Source organism: Onychomys torridus, chromosome 9 (assembly GCF_903995425.1).
Source record: "Onychomys torridus chromosome 9, mOncTor1.1, whole genome shotgun sequence".
NCBI classification, from domain to species: domain Eukaryota; kingdom Metazoa; phylum Chordata; class Mammalia; order Rodentia; family Cricetidae; genus Onychomys; species Onychomys torridus.
In genome coordinates this window covers 53,925,507-53,942,784 of record NC_050451.1, presented here as the reverse complement: position 1 = coordinate 53,942,784, position 17,278 = coordinate 53,925,507, and the positions used below count along the sequence as shown (strand labels likewise).

The 17,278-nt window shown below is 47.9% G+C and overlaps 1 protein-coding gene across 3 annotated transcripts in view; it reads right to left on the bottom strand.

The window, feature by feature from the left end:
* Positions 1–16,696, bottom strand: part of Znf395 (zinc finger protein 395) — a 38,600-nt gene extending 21,904 nt beyond the window's left edge. The window contains exon 1 of one of the 3 annotated variants that reach the window (XM_036198687.1): positions 16,454–16,696. The gene's annotated coding sequence lies outside the window, so the exon portion shown is untranslated. Of the gene's footprint in view, positions 1–11,065; positions 11,085–16,453 lie in introns of those variants that run through there. The other 2 variants (XM_036198684.1, XM_036198686.1) reach the window with 2 other exon arrangements.
* Between the last annotated feature and the right edge of the window lie 582 nt (positions 16,697–17,278).

Below are 17,278 nucleotides of genomic sequence, written 5' to 3'. Positions count from 1 at the left end.
GCGCTTAAGCACTGACTCACCAGAAACCTGGGGACAGGGGCACCACAGAGCAAAGGCCCAGCCCCTAGCCATCTGCTGACTTAGCTATACCAGGGCCTAGCTCCTAAAGACAATGCTAAGTTGGCGGTTCCAATCCTGCCTTGAAAAGAATGTGTGGCCTGGCCAGAGTAGAGGCACATATCAAGGATCCCAGAGCACAGCTGCTCATGTCCACTTCATTAGAACGGTTGGTCACAGCAAAAAAAAAAAAAAAAAAAAAAAAAAAAACAGACAATCACAGAACAGGAAACTTGACACACAAGCCAGAGCCTTTCAGAAGCTGTGCTCCAGACCAGTCCAATAGCTGGGCTGATCAAATACCAAAGCACCAGCCACCAGCAGGGCATTTCACAACCTGTACCTCATTTAATCCTCCCAAAGAATTCACAAGATAAGCACTCTGGTCATCCCCATTTTCCAGATAAGCGAACTGAGTCCCAGGGAGGTTGTACAATTTTCTAGAACCACAGATGACAGAACTCAGCCGGGAGCTCAGATGATCTGAGTCCAAGAGCCCGGCACTCTCCTCAGTACAGGCAGGATGGTCGTGCGCGAGTGGAGGGCTGGCTAGGCTGGATGACTCTTCGGGCTCCTAGTTAAAGATCTTAAGTCACATCGGGGTCAAAGTGGTACAGTGTGGTAGGAAAGGGGAAATGGGCCCTGGGGCAGATCCAGGAAGGGGCTCCCCCCCACACACACACACACCAACACACACTGGGGCCACCCACAGAGAAGGCACAACCCAACAGCCCAGGGGCTGCCACAAATGAGTTCAGACTTCCCAACTATGTGACCTCAGGGGGAGAAAAGCCTCTCGTCTTATTCCTCAATTACTACACCTGTAAAATGTACACATGCCAAGTTCTATCCTACAGGACAATGTGAAGCTTTTGTCTGGTTGGTTGGTTTGGGGTTTTCAGGACAGGGTTTTTCTGTGTAGCCCTGGCTGTCCTGGAACTCACTCTGTAGACCAGGCTGGCCTCGAACTCTGAGATCCTCCTGCCTCTGCCTCCCAAGTGCTGGGATTAAAGAGAAGCGCCACCACCCAATTTGAGGCTTTGATGAGACAATAAAGTGTTGGAGCTATTTGGTTTGTTTTTCAAAACTGCCTTAGGGCCTGGAGAAATGGGTCCGTAAATAATGTGCTCACAGTGCAACTGTGAGGATCAAACTTTGGATCCCTAGAGCCAACGTAAATACCAGCTAGCCGTGTCAGCCCACTTGTAAATCCAGCTACTGGGAGAGAGGGGAACGATCAGAGCGATCTGGCTAGCTGGACTTGGGGTTATCAGCTAGGTAGCTGTAGGTTCGGTTGTGACCCTGCTGTCTGGATGAGTAAGGCAGAGAGCAAGAAAGGAAGGCTCCCAACGTCGGGTCTCCACCAACACAGGCACCACAAGCACTCACACCCACACACAAGAAACACATATACACATCACACACTCGTACACATGGAGAGGGGAGCCTTGGCTTTTTGGAGTCACGGAGATCCTCTTCCTAGCTACTGATTCCCCAGGTGTGAGAGAGACAATAATGAGAAAGTGTGTGTCACACAAAAGAGCTCAGCTATACCACATGCACACACTGCCCCCATGTAAAAACAGGTATAATTCTGTTGGTCAATTGAAAATAAAGAAAAAAAGATCTTTCTAACAGAATGAAAGAAAGGGGGTATGTGTGTGTGAGAGAGATGTCTGTGCATTAATGAGTAGACATGCATGCTACAGAGCACATGGAGATCAGAGGACGACCTGAGGTCTCTTGCCCTCGGCCAGGTTTGTGCAAACACCAGGCTGGCTGGCCCACAAGCTTCAGGCATCCTCCTGTCACCGTCTACCGGCCCACCGGAGAAGCACTGGGATTGTAGATGTGTTACTGCACCCATTGGATCTGGGTTCTGGAGGGCCAAAGGTCTTCATGCTCATACCATCCCCCCAAAAGAGACTTCTAACGAAAGAAATGGGGTTGAGCGAGTCTGTATCAGGTCTACACATGAGGTCCTCAATTCAGTCCCCCAATACAAGGGCCAAATAATCGACATCATACTGTAGGCAGTGGTGAGGAGCCAAATTTACAAGCAGATCATTAGGTAGCACCACAGTGGAGAAAACAATAAATTGTAATACTGGTCCAGCGAGATGGCTCAGCAGGTAAAGGTGCTTGTCACCAAGTGAACCAGACAACCTGAGTTTGATACCCGAGGACCCACACAGTGGAGAGAGTGGACTAACTCCTTCAGGCTGTCCACTGACCTCCACTTATGCACTACTGCATACATGCACTCTCTCCACACGCAATAAATAATCACTAAAAGTTTAAAAGAGGGAAACAGAATTTACCACTGACAAGGACAGTGGAGAGCATCTCAAAAAATAAAACAATCAAAATCCTGTAAGGTGCAGTAAGTAACATTCGCAGACCAGGATATGTACATCTTTGTGGGTCAGACTGACATTCTACTCCAGCCACAAAGGCCAAAAGCAAAAAAAGAAAAAAAGCCTCCTATGCTGGGCACACACCTGTAACCTCAGCACGTGGGAGGAGGCTGAGGAGAAGGGCAAGAGTTCAAGGATGGCTTTGGCTCACATAGTAAGATCTCATCTCAACAAAACAAAACAATAACGATGGCTCAGGGGCTGGAGAGATGGCTCAGAGGTTAAGAGCACCGACTGCTCTTCCAGAGGTCCTGAGTTCAATTCCCAGCACCCACACGGTGGCTCACAACCATCTGTAATGAGATCTGGTGCCCTCTTCTGGTGTGCAAGCATGCATACAGACACTGTATACATAATAAATAAATAAATCTTAACAAGAAAAAAAAAAAAGCCAGGTGGTGGTGGGACAAGCCTTAAATCCCAGCACTCGGGAGGCAGAGCCAAGCGGATCTCTGTGAGTTCAAGGCCATCCTGGTCTATAGAAGGAGATCCAGGGCAGGCACTAAAACTGCACAGAGAAACCCTGTCTCAAAAGGCAAAAAAAAAAAAAAAAAAAAAAAAAGATAGCTTAGCAAATAAGAGTGCTTGCTGGTCTTCCAGAAGACCTGAGTTCAGTTCCCAGTATCCATTTGGGGCAGCTCATGACTACCTGGAACTCTAGCTTCAGCCTCAAAGGCTCCAATCCCTTCTTCTGGCCTCCATGGGCACGTGCTCACACTTGGAAGACACATCCACACAAGTAAATCCTCTTTTCCCCCCTCCTTGGTTTTTCAAGACAAATAACCCTTTTTTATAAAGACATTCACTCTGCCTAATGTAGTGCAAATAAAAAAGTTAACTAATTTAAAAAAAAAAAAAACAGGAAGAAAGAAAAGAAAGGACACAGCCCCCACAAATTTAAAAGGCTACCCACCCTGGGAACAGAGGCCACTCCCCTGACAAAAAGACACTTGTAAATTAGCTCTGTGCTCTGTGGTGGACAGGGAAGACTGAAGGGTCAAAGCCAAGAGGGTTCTGGGAAAAACTACCAAGTGGGGGGGGGGGTGGGGTGGGGTGTGTGGCTGATCTGGCCTCAAGTCCTGAAGGGACAGAAAAGGTAGGGCCTGCAAACACCTGTGGGAGACCAGAGGGAAAACCACCCTCTGAGTACCCCAAGCAAGAACGGAAATGCTTTCCTAGGTTTGCACAAACGCAAGACTAGGTGTCCCAGGGTCCCCATAGAAACTGCCTCCACCACCTGTGGAAGGAAGGACCTGAAGGTAAGGCCCAGCAGACCACAAAGGGTTTTTGTATGGGTCACTGGTCATATCAGCACACTGGAAGCCTTGAGACATGAACACGGCCATACACAGTCTCCATGGCAACTCCATTGGCTCCAAAGTCCATCACTGGGACCTGATTAACACACTTGCCTTCTAGGAGTTCTGCAGAGGGCAGGCATTCCATGGCTGAAGGGCAAAAAGGAGAAAGACACGCAGCTTCTTTCTCCAACATAAACCACCATGTGGCCGGGGTCTAGACACTGGAAGACCACTAAAAACACTTCCCAGTGTCCCACCCAAGCTTGAACAGTGAAACTATGCCTTGTGTTCAACAGAGGGCAAGGAGAAAACCCTCAGGGGAGTTGAGTCTCCTGTGAAAGAGTAGAGAGCTTAGAATTGCCCATTCTGTGTCCACGGTACCGCTCACCCACCCTGTGACTCTTCTTCACACAAGCACTATCAACATACAGACCAAAGTCCTCAGGGCTTGGGACCCCAGACATCAACTACCCGGCCCTAAGGGGCCTTTCTCAACACCAGCCTTTCTCACCTACCATCACTTGCTCTGCATGGTCAATGAGATCCATAGAACACACATCTTGCATGTGCTAAATCCTGCTCTCAATGCACAATGCAAGCACCCTTCTAAATTCAGAAGTGCTCCCAACCCATGTCTTATCAGGATGTAAAATCCCGACCTTACCCTTATCACCCAAGAACTCCACCTCTCCAGTGCCTAAGGGAGAAGCTTCCCAAGAGCCGCAAGGGCTGCAACAATGTTTTCTCTAAGGACACTGGTAACAGAAAAAGATGAGAAGTAACTCCTGTGCCCATCAATTAGGAAAGAATGAAACAATTGTTCACCCTTCTAAATCTAAGCAGGAAAAAATTCAAGGCCACTTTCACACACTGACAAGACATGCTGGTAAGGTCTACCCACATGCTATACAGTGCATTTGACTCTTAAATCCTAGAGGCACAGCTCTAAGTATGCAAAGCATCCAAAGAATATCAACAACACTAGGACAGTGGTTAACCTCTAGGGGGGAAAAAGCTAAGATTAGGAGGATTGTCAAGGAAGCCTTTTTTTTTTTCCTGCTTTAAGTCTGAATTTTTCTTCCCTTATAGAGTATGTTCATATATTATTTATGCAATGAAACTCTCACTCATTTCTTTTTTTTTTTAAAGGAGAGATTGGGACCCTGCTCAATACATTTTAACAGCGTGTTTAGCTAAGAGTGATTTCCACTGGAATCCGGCCCCTGCCTGCCCAGAAGGCTGCAAGCTCAGCAGTGCACAGGCTGTGCGCGCTGGAAGCCAGCAACTCGGATCTTATTTCAGTCTCTCAGGCACAACTCAGTTAACTCTGTGGAAACTCTGCAGATGGTTAAATTTTATGTCGGTGGAGGTGGGGGGGGGGGCGGGGGGAGTATGTCATGGGGACTTTGGTAATCCAAAGGGACCTCCCTGGAGCCACTCCCGTTCTAACCCATCCTGCAGGGCTCCAACGCAACAAGCTAAAACACACCCTAGGCACACAGGCATGCACACGGAACACACGCACACACGCAGCACGCACGCACACACGCGGCAATAAGACAGTTCCTGCCCCATCGAGCTTCCTCTGACTCTTCCAGCTGGGAATCAGTCTAGATCCCTTGGGCTAATGAAGAGGAAGAACCTAAACAACCCATAAGAAAAACACTACCGCATTACAACTTACTCCGGCCACCCAGTTACAAGGGAAACGGAATGATTAACTGATTGACTGTCATACAAGAGGATCCAACCCAGAGCCTTATGCATGCTAGAAAATCTCACCCCAGTGATTAACATCCTCAGCCCCGGGCAGTGTTATTTACACACACACACACACACACACTCACACCTATAACCTCATCTTCAGATACCACTTACTGAATCCTCAAGAACATAAAAACTAAGAACTAAGTAAAACTAACCTACAAGAATAGAAATCAAACTTATGGTACTTTCATTAGAATGAGAATAAGGATTACCTTGAAATGGTCACACACACTATCCATACACACACACACACACACACACACATACACAAATTCTGGGGTAAAAGATGTTTTTGTCAAAACTGATTAAATAAAGGACACTGAGATCTGAAAATTTCACTGCACTTAATTATACCAAAAAACAAAAACAAAACAAACAAACAAAAACTCAGCTGAGGTGGCACACACCTGTAATTCTACTCAAGAGGCGGGGTTAAATGGATCTCTGTGAGTTCAAGGCCAGCCTGGTCTACAGAGTGAGTTTCAAGACAGCCAGGACTATGTGGAGACCCCGTGCTTAAAAAAAAAAAAAAAGCCAGGCGGTGGTGGCGCACGCCTTTAATCCCAGCACTCGAGAGGCAGAGCCAGGCGGATCTTTGTGAGTTTGAGGCCAGCCTGGTCTGGTCTACCAAGTGAGATCCAGAAAAGGTGCAAAGCTACACAGAGAAACCCTGTCTCGGGGGGAAAAAAAAAATCAAACACAGCTAAAGGATGGGACTCTGAACTGTTTTACAGGACACTAGAAACATCTGTTAAACTATATAAAGTGTGTGCACAGCATAGTGATAGTCACATAAAAACAGATGACAAGGAGCCAGAGAGGTGGCTTAGTGGCCAGGAGCACTTTCTACTCTTGCAGAAGACTCAGGTTCCCAGCACCCACATGGTGACTCAAAACTATCGTGGAACTCCAACCTGGAGACCCGATGCCCCCTTCTGGCCTCTACAGCACCAGACACACACATGGTGCACAGACATACATTCAGGCAAAACTCATACACATAAAAATAAATAAATCTTTTTAAAAAGCAAAAAACAAAAAGAGGAAATTTTTTTGTATTTTTAATTTAATTTTATTTTTTAAGATTTATTTATCATGTATACAGTGTTCTGTCTGTGTGTTCGCCTGCCAGAAGGCACCAGATCTCATTACAGATGATTGTGAGCCACCATGTGGTTGCTGGGAATTGAACTCGGAGCCTTTGGAAGAGCAGCCAGTGCTCTTAACCGCTGAGCCATCTCTCCAGCTAGAAAGTTTTATTACTGACTGCATTTAGCCACTGGCTGGCTGTTTTTAACCAAGAGTTTTATGACTTCCCAGTAGTCAGAGAACAAAATAAAACCAACAACTGCTGATTCTTACCAGTCGCTGTTAAGGGGGGGGGAAAGTACCTGGGTATGACTATCCACATCTGCAACCCCAGCACCTGAGAGGCTGAGGCAGGAAGCTGGGGTGTTCAGGGTAAGTCTGGGATACAAAGTGAGATATCTCAGGCCAACTGCAACTACATACTTTGTCTCCAATGAAGGTAAAGACTAAGGGGCTGGGAAGATGATAGGTCAGGGCCTGAGTTTGATCCCCACAATCCACATTAAAAAAACAAACAAACAAAAAAATTTTAAGCCAAGTATTCTGCACTTACAGCAGGCAGATCTCTGGCAAGTTCTAGGCCAAGAAGACCCTGTTTCCAGAAGTTTAAAAAAAGGTGTGGGGGGGACAATACCTGAGGAATAACACCTGAGGTTGTCTTATGGGCCAGCTCGCTCTCTCTCTCTCTCTCTCTCTCTCTCTCTCTCTCTCTCTCTCACACACACACACACACACACACACACACACACACACACAAAACAACTAAGAATGCAGCCCTTATCTAGCATGTATAAAGCCTCGGGTTCCATCCCCAACATCACACACACAAAAATTACATGTTCGTCTAACTTTTCTCCATACCCACAAATGTGGACCAAAGAACCAGCTTCCAGCAGCTAGGCAAGTACAGACTCCAGGTAAAGCACAGACAACATGGAAACAGAGGCCAGCTGGTCCATCATCTCACATGGGCAACAGCCAGCCTCAGTGGTCCACACCTGTAATCCCAGCCAGGCTTAGCAGTCAGCCCGTAATCCCAGAACTCAGCAGACGGACACAGGAGGACACGAGTTCAAAGCCATCAAAAACACAAAGGGGTCAAAGCAAAAACAAACAAGAGCTCAAAGATTCCTGTTCCAGTTCTGCACGATCCAATTCTTCCTATTCTTTTTACACACGTCTCAACCGCCAGCCATTAGGTTGCTGTGCTCCCAAACACCTGACCCATAGGAATACTTCTTGTCAAATAATGATTTTTTTCAAATGCCAAACTAGGAGCATGAATGGCATGGGGACAGAAATCAGCTTGTGATAGTCCTGAAAGATAAGATCCACAATGACAGCCCTTACGGAGCGGAAAGTGCCCTGCTCCAAGTTCACCCAAGCAGCATCCACAACGGCAAGTCACCCCAAAACATCCAGAGCTGGGTGTGGTGGGCCATAGCTGTACTTCTAAGACTGAGGCAAGAAGGTAGCTGGGAGTGTGAGAGGGTGTCTCAAAAAAAGAAAAGAAGGTAAGGTGCCCCATGCCTTTCATCCCAGCACTGAGGAGGCAGAGGCAGGTGAATCTATGAGTTCAAAACCAGCCTGCTCTACATAGTGAGCTCCATGCCAACCAAAGTTTCACATTAAGACCTTGTCTCAAAAAAAAAAAAAAAAAAAAAATTCAGAGGAGACAGCTCAGTGGATAAAGAGCATGTCTTGAGGACAGGTCTTCAGACCCATATAAAATCTGGGCAAACATGCTGGTCACCTGTAATTCTAGCACTCAAGAAATAGAGGATCCCTAGAGCAAACTCACTAACTAAACTAGCTACTCAGTGAGCTCTGGGTCCTTGTAAGAGACCCTGCCTCAATAACCAGCTAACGTGAAGAATGGTTAAGAAGATACCGGATGGCCACTTCTGGTCTCTACATACATACATGCTTACACACACATACCCATATACATGCAAACACACACACACACACACACACACACACACACACACACACACACACACACAATCAACAGAGGAGAGGGTGGAGTGCTCATGTTGATCGGCCATCTTCCCCATTTCCCTAGCCTTTCTTGAGGACCAAATTCAATTTCAACAACCACAAACCAAATCCTAAACCATCTCCAAATGCTAGGATGAGGCTGGATGTGGCTCAGTGGCCCAGAGCTTGTCTTTATGTGAGGTCCCAGGTTCCATCCCCAGGACTGAGAAAAACAACAGAGTAGAAACTTTCTTTGAAACTTACACAGTGATCTTGGCTCAAGAAGTACAGCCACTATTCCATGTCATCTTTCAGCTGTGACAAAATAATAACTGAATAACTGAACATTGAAACAGGCTCTAAAGCTCACCTTTAGACCTTCCTTCTTTCTAAACATCCCCCCAGTCCATAGCTTGAATCCTACTTGAATGCACCCCAACGCTGGAAAGCTCACTACCGCACGGGCAGTCATGTCCACCACTGGACAGCCTACCAACTGGAAAAACCACCTATGTGCTGAACTGCCATCTGTTCACCCAGTCTTTGGAGTTAGAGGTGGCCTGAAAGCCCATCAACTTCCGAGGCAGAATCAGTGTGTGTTGGTATTAGTGTCATGAGTGCACGTCACATCCTTCATCTTCTACCCGCTGCTTTTTATTAAACATTTGAGTTCATCTTATAAATGAACCTTTGGGCAGAAACATCTTTGATATTATTTTTTAAACTATTCCTAAACATTACTTTCCGTAACCTTGTAGTATTACATCATCACAATTTACAGTTGCACATACTTATAATCCCATCATTTAGGAGACAGAGGCAAGAGGGCGGTTATGAGCTTGAGGCCATCTTGGACTACACAACCAGATAATTTTTCACTATATATTTTCTCCAATCTCTGGGTAATCTGGGTATAAAACACCATTTACATTTTGGATATAGTCTCAGTTATACCCCCTGAAGAGGAACTTCCAACCAAAATGCACAAACATCTCAATACACCACAGTTTCAATTTTGTTCTAATTTTCCAAGCAGTATTATACCGTATGTGCATGCCTGGTGGGTCACGAATATGTGCCATGGCCTGTGTATCGAACACTTTGTGAAGAGGACAACTATGTGAAGTCAGCCCTCTCCTTCCTCCTTCAAATGGGTCCACGGTCATACTTGCTAGGCTAGAGTGAGCGTCTTTCCCTCTAAGCCATCTTACCAACCCACAGTTCAAAATGTTTAAAGTCACTCTTGACATTTATTCATTACTGAATTCCTTTCTAAATCATCCTCGTTCTAGATGATCCTGAACCTTGATTTGCTGTGAAATACGTAGTCCCTTCCACTCCTGTGACTCTTAAAACTGGGTAAACACTGACACCCCTAACACTGGGAAAATGTTGAACACATCAAAAGCAGAATCACATATCCCTTACTTTCAGACCTCCCTCGAGGCAGATTCAGTGCCAATAATTACGTTTTTGCATGTGATTGTCAAATTAAATTAATAACACTACCCAGCCCACCACACTTTACCACCTATGACTTAATATGAACAATTATGTCTTTTTCAAAGGGGTTAAATACTTTACTAATTGAGTCTAAAAACCCAGGAAAGCAGCCCAGAGATGGCAACATTAGGTGATGAGGAAAAATGGAGAGGGAGAGTCGAGGACACGTGGGACATGAGAGAGAGTAATCCTGGAGACCGAGGATGCCACAAAGGAAGGGTGGGATAGATAGCAGGGGTGAGGATATGTGGAAAGGAGAGCCGCAAAGACACACTTGGCTCAAAAATGGCATAATGGTATCTAACACACTATATGCTGGTTTAAAAGCAATAAAAATAAATTTTAAAAACATTTACTAAAGCCAAAATGTAGTATAGCCACTACCCCTCACCCATGATGTAAAACAGGAAATGGATTTAATTTGATAGGACTCAGCTGACTTCTGGCTACCCCTGCACCTACAGACATATTTTCTAAGCAGAATATAGTTAAATAACAACAAAAAAAAAAAAAAAAAAATGCTAGGATTACAGGTATAAACCACCAAACCTAGCTTCTAACTCCTTTGTTTTTTCATGCTATCAAAACAATTTTCTTTCTTTTTTTGTTTTTGGGGTTTTTTGTTTGCTTGTTTGTTTTGTTTTTCGAGACAGGGTTTCTCTGTGTAGCTTTGCACCTTTTCCTGGAACTCACTTGGTAGCCCAGGCTGGCCTCGAACTCACAGAGATCCGCCTGCCTCTGCCTCCCGAGTGCTGGGATTAAAGCCGTGCGCCACCACCGCCCAGCTTCAAAACAATGTTTTTAAATAATTGAATTTTGTCCTACTTATACAAAAACAAGGTGACTATTGGTCTCACCTGTCGCTCATGAGGGAATGCCTCTAAATCACAGGTGACTATGGATTCTTCAGAGTAAACTAGAATGTTCTAGATTACAAAAACATGAACTTACCTCTGCTGGTCACCAAATCAGACGAGTATTTCTGGATTCACTTCCTTTACCACCTAGACTTGAACCAGCTGTTCTGTAGTCTCCCTGAATCCTGGGCTGCCCACGGGTAGAAACCAGAGAGAGATGCTCGGCCCTCCTTACCCCTTCCTCAGCACTCTCTCACAGAGACACAGCACCTGAGAAGCCACTTTCTCATGGCACTGGACAGTGGTGACTCACTCACATCTCACAAGTTATCACCAGACATCATCCTTAGATGATAAGCCTGGAGTCACCATCTAAGCACGGGAACCAAAAACCCACAGTGAAGATGCTGGAGAGACCCTGGTATCCGGAGAAACAAGTCTTACCCTAATTTAACCAGTGCAAGTTTGTCTTAAAGAGTACCATTCTAGCCGGGCAGTGGTAGCACACGCCTTTAATCCAGCACTGGGGAGGCAGAGGTAGGCGGATCTCGGTGAGTTCTAAGCCAGCCTGGGCTACAGAATGAGTTCCAGGAAAGAAACCCTTTCTCAAAAAACCAAATATATATAGAGATAGAGATAGAGATAGAGATAGATAGATATATAGATATAGATATAGATATAGATATATCACATAAAAATATTTCCAGACTCCATCTTCCTCAAGAGCAGCCTCTGGTTTGCATAACACAAATTCATTGCACACAAATATCCCAGATTCCATGTCACACCCTTACCAGAACCTTCCAGTGGCCAGCCAGAGCCAGCGCATTCAAGGTCTTGAAACCTAAGGTCGTAAGGTCCCAAAGCCAAATGCCTATAGGCCTCTGCAAAGATGTCAAGTGACTGGTTCAAAGCACCAGGGGACAATGACACCACCACAACTGGGGACTAGAAGGTCTTTCTTTTGCTCTCAGCAGACTGCCAACCCTCAACTTGAGAAGGCAGCCATGTTTGACGCCTCAAAGCCCCATATCCAGAGGTTTTTCAGGATTACACCCAATTTCTTAAAACTTTGGTGCTCAGGCATGGTGATGCACACCTTTAGTCCTCTGCAGAGTTAGAGTCCAGCCTGGTCTATAAGCTAGCCAGGGCTTCCTAGTGAGCTCCTGTCTAAACAAACAAACAAACAAACAAACAACCCTCTAGCATTTTGCTGTTGCCGAACCTGCCACACATGCACAGGCTCTACACTACACATGCCCTAAACCACCTTTCCAGTTCTTCTTCACAAAAATCTTCTGTCCACTCTCTCACACAAACACGGTATCCATTCCTAGGCCCCGCCCTCACCCATTATGTGCCTTCCCCATGCGGCACTGAGATGCCCCAAATTTCCTCCCAGACTAGATTATTCCAAAGAACCCTTCCTTCTCAGTCCCATCAGCACACACCACTGCCCTCCCTCCTCTTTTCGGCCCTCCCTCATCCTGCCCGCTTCTCTTGCCCTTTCAAGTACTAACTTTTCATCCGGGCCTTCAACACTCTGCTCCTTCTCCAAGGTATATCTTATCTCTCCCACTCGACCATAAACCCCCTCCTCTCTGTTGGGCTTGCAGCTACCTTCAGCCCTGGGAGGTGTAGCTCTGCACACAGGGAGCTTCATAAATACTTGAGGAATGTGAAAGTCTCCCAGTGCATTCAAACTGTGATCGGGTTATGATCTATTGGAGAGTGGTTGGATCCACTTGGTAGGAAACAAGTAACAGAACAGACAATAAAAAATAGACAAAAGGGCTGGAGAGATGGCTCAGAGGTTAAGAGCACTGATTGTTCTTCCAGAGGTCCTGAGTTCAATTCCCAGCAACCACATGGTGGCTCACAACCATCTGTAATGAGATCTGGTGCCCTCTTCTTCTGCATACTAAATAAATAAATAAATCTTTAAAAATGTGTACACCACCATGCCCAGCTTATTACAAGATTTCTAATAATAATGTTCTTATGGAATACTTAAAATACGATTTATTTCTCCTAAATAATTTAGAAATAACATCCAATAACATGTTGTACATAATGTTCATGTGTCCATGAACATCATCTAGAAAAAAAAATAGACAAAATAGTCTACTAAAAAAAATCCAAGGCTACACCAAGAAAGGAGGCTAAGACTTCACAAAATTTTTACATACATGGTTAGGTGTATAATATGATATGTTTCCTTTCATTGTTCTACACCAAGAGAGAGAGAGAGACTATCAGTGCCTACACTTGCAGGAGTGATTCTCTCCTTCCACCAGCTGAATTCTGGGAATCAAGTCAGGTCACCAGGCTTGGTGGCAAGCACCCTTACCCACCGAGCCATCTTGTCAGCCCTCAACTTTATTTCCTAATGTAGGTCATGGTCACAGCTTTGTATAAACCCTGCCCTACAATAAACCAAAGAACTCAACTTCTGTCTGCTCTGTACAATTAATTTTTTTTTTTTTGGATAGTCTGATGGTCACTGTAAGGAAAAAAAAAATCTGTGAAAGCTCAGGCCTGCCGAGGCAAGAGGGCTGTGGGGAATCCAAGGCTTCTGAGTTATACAGAGCAAGAAGGACTGGAGAGAAGAATGGACAGAGGGAAGGAAGAAAGAAAAAGAGGGAGAAAGAGGAAGGGGGAAGAAAAATAAGAGGGGAGGGGAGAGGAGGGACCAAATGACAGAAGAAAAGGTAAGAGAAGACATGGCCTGATGGCCTTGGTCCCTATCCCTCAGCTCACCGATCCTGAATCTCAGAGAAATAAGCAACTGAAATGACCGTCCCAGCTCACTCCACAACCTTTTGCAATCATCCTTCAAATGCAGATGTTGCAAGCTGAGGCTTGGGGAATTTGTCCAGCAAATCACCCTGTCACTCTTGCAAAAAGACAGCAGAATTTAGAGCTCAGAAAAAGGAGAGCCAACTCCCTTCTACTTGTCCTGGTCTCCAGAATCCTGGGAAGAGGTAACTGGATGGGACTGGGATAAGCCAGGCCCTACAAAAGGTCCCACATTCCTGTCTCCCTTTCGGTTGCCTTGCTGTTTGTCCCTCCCCTGCACAAACAGCTCAGGAGACTTCCCTTAATATCTCTGTCAAGAGTAAAGTTCAGCAAGCATCAAAGCCTAGTAACTTACTCCCTCAGCAAAGCCCACTCCACTTCCCTCTAACCCCACCCTCATGGCTGTAAATAAATGGCCCCTTCCTCCTAGAAGCCCACTCCCCAGCACTGCTCCTCCACCTTCAGGGTCAACTCCAGGCAATGCCAAGGCAAAGGAGCACAAAACAGAAGCCCTGAGGGTCAGACCCTCCGTCCCACATGAATGCTCTGCTGCCCCTATGACCAAGACAACTCCCCACTTGCTCCCCAAGTTCCCCCTCTACTACCCTCCAGGGTTCCCACCTATCAGAGCCAGAGTTGCCAGCACCTGCATCCCTCCAGCACCTGCATCCCTCCATCATCTGCATCCCTCCAGCACCTGCATCCCTCCAGGACCTGCATCCCTCCATCGGATAGCCTGGCAAACGCAAGAGACTTCTCTAGAGCCCAAGTGTCAATTACCCTCTCTCCAGAACACACATTTCCGATTCCGCTCACCAAGCACAGCAACTCCCAGGCCCTAGTGTGTAATCAGCTTCCACCAGGAATTAATTCCTATTCAAAACTTCTCTTCGCCCTGCCTCTGTCAACAGATTATTTCAACAGTAAAGTCTTCCAATAAAACCAAGTCCAAACCCACAGCACTCCAAAAGCGCAACAGGCTACTTACTGGTCTGTCTCCTGACATCAGAAATCTTTACAAGCACCCTTGTTACATCCCTCCCCAGCCTAACGTCTCCCCAGTACACCCAAGATAAAAGTCTAACCCCTCAGTCTGACTTTCTAAGGCTTTCATGATCTCAGTCATTGTCCCCCTCTATCTGTATGTCTTACTGTTCAGGAAACATTCCAAGAGAGCCAAGGCCATCTCCTGGTCTCTGGAGAAACCCAGACTCATTCCCCACTTGGGTGTCCCATCTCCAGAGCGTCTCATCCTGCAAGGACACAACACAGGCCTGGCAATCCCTGTCCGGAGCTCCTTCCCTTGACCTCCAACAGCACCCATTTCTGCATCTGGCATGTTGACAACGAACTGTGCTCCATCTGGAGTCTTATTTCACATGCTCAAGTCTTCCTGTGTCTGCCAAGGAATTGTAAGCCCTGGACAGAATTATCTGTGTATCTTCTGTAGCCTTTCTCAGGGAGACAACCAAGCCACTGGACAGCCTTTTGCAAGCCTGTCACCAAGAACTCTTCCTTCTGACTTTTGAGTCTAGCCAGGGAATTGTCCACAGGTGGAAATTATTCCAAAATGAGTGCTGAGTGCCCTTCCCCACTTTTAACTGCCATGTTTCCTGTGCCCCAACATTTACATTGACTTCGCAGCCACAGCACATTAATTTAAACTTGAGCTCTTAAATCGCCTCTCTAGTCTTGTAGCTTCCTAAGACCTTTGACTTTTCACTGCCTCTAAGCATCACCCAGAAAGCTTGGCGGTGGGAAGAGAGCAGAGTTAGTTCTCAGAGGTACCTCTGGGTTAACCAATTTCCTTCTGCTCCATTCTTCCAAAGCAAGAACCTCTGTTTACACAGCCCCTTAGAAGGGTGTCCCCAGGCTACAATACCTGTTGATCGCTCACTTTGAAACCAACTGCCCCACTGTACACCCTTCTCTTAAGGGAGAGTCAAGGAAGCAGTGAAGGACTGTAGATAGCCCCTGTGCCATGGCCTGGCATCATGGGAACCCATGCCTAGTGGAAGTCCTCCAGAACCACAGGAAAGGGAGGGATGGAAAACAGGGCTTGCGCAGGATTGCTGGCAGGTGGGTCTCTTTAGACCTCCAAGTGGGCCCTAAAGTGAGGACGCAGAGCCTTCACTCCCAGGCAGGAAGGGGGAAACCCTGCCTCGGAATTGTCCATGACAAACTCCCTTTCTAGGCCCCCATAGGCCACTCCAGAGGCCCACGGTGCCACGGCCAGGGAGGGACCCGGGATGAGCCCGGCAGGCTTAGAGCCAAGGGAGCGGCGAAGGGGGCCCCCGCAAGAAGGGGGTTGAGAGAGGGTGTGTCGCGAGGCCAGTCCCGCAGCACCGCGCTCTCTGGATCTGGAGAGGGCAGGGGCGCGCGGAGCGCCGGGCTGACGGCCCAGCCGGAAAGGGGGCAGGTTAACAGGTCAGTGTGGGCCCGCGAGGCCACTCCCGGCCGCTGCTCAAAGTTGGGAGGGAGATCCGGCCGTAGGACCCGCGACATAAACAAGGCGACGCGCGAGAAAGCGAGCGGCCACCCCCACCGGGCCACCCCGCCACCACCGCAGCAGCCCTGGTCCCGCCCGGGCCGCGCGAGCCTCTTGCCCACCCCGCTCCCCCGCCGCCCGATGCCGTCTCCAATTCCGGGCTGCAGCCCCCGCGAGGTCCCGCGCGCAGCTCACCTCGGCCGGCCACTGGCCCGGACAGCTCGGCTCCCTGCAGCGGCCGCGGCCCTGCCCGCCACCGGCGCGGCCCCTGCACTGCGCCGCCTCCCGCCGTCGCCGCCTTCGCGCCCACCTGGCCGGCCTGCCCTCCCTCTCCGGGACACTGCGCTCACGTACGCGGCCGCGGCCACAACCCGGCCCGGATTCCCCCGCCCGGGAAGGGAGCGCACCGAGCCGCTCGCAGCCAGTCGGCCCGCGAGCCAGCCAGCTAGACGCGGGGACACACCCCCGGCCACGCGCGCGCACGGCCCGCGCGCCCCCAGCCCCGGCCGCGCGCGCGCGCGCTCCGCACACCCCCTAGCTGGCGGTACACAGTGGGTGCTCAATAAATGCTGGAGCGACTCCTCTCACACATGCGCACTTGAACCTGACCCAGTTCTGACCCCCCCTCCCCCAGCCCCTACCCCTAAATCGGGACGTTCAGCTCTGTCCGGAACCGAACTAGAGTATCTGCTCCCCCCCCACACCTCCTTTTTTTTTTTTTTTTTTTTTTGGCTTTTTTTTTTCCCCTCACTGAACTGCAAACCCAGCCAAAGTTTCTGGCTGTTGTTTTTCCAGCGCGCCCCAGGGCGGGAAAGGAAGCCAGAAGCTCTAGGCGCCAGGGACGGGAGTTTGGCTAGGGCGACAGGGACCCAGGCCGGGTAGCCGGGGGCGGCGCGCGAGGGCGGAAGCGCTTGAAAACCCAACCTTTCCATTTTGCTTTGGACCCAGGGTTTTCTTCCCCGGTTTTATGACATTTATTCGTTTGTAGTTGTAACGCGAGGCGGTGTTTACTGTTTCTAG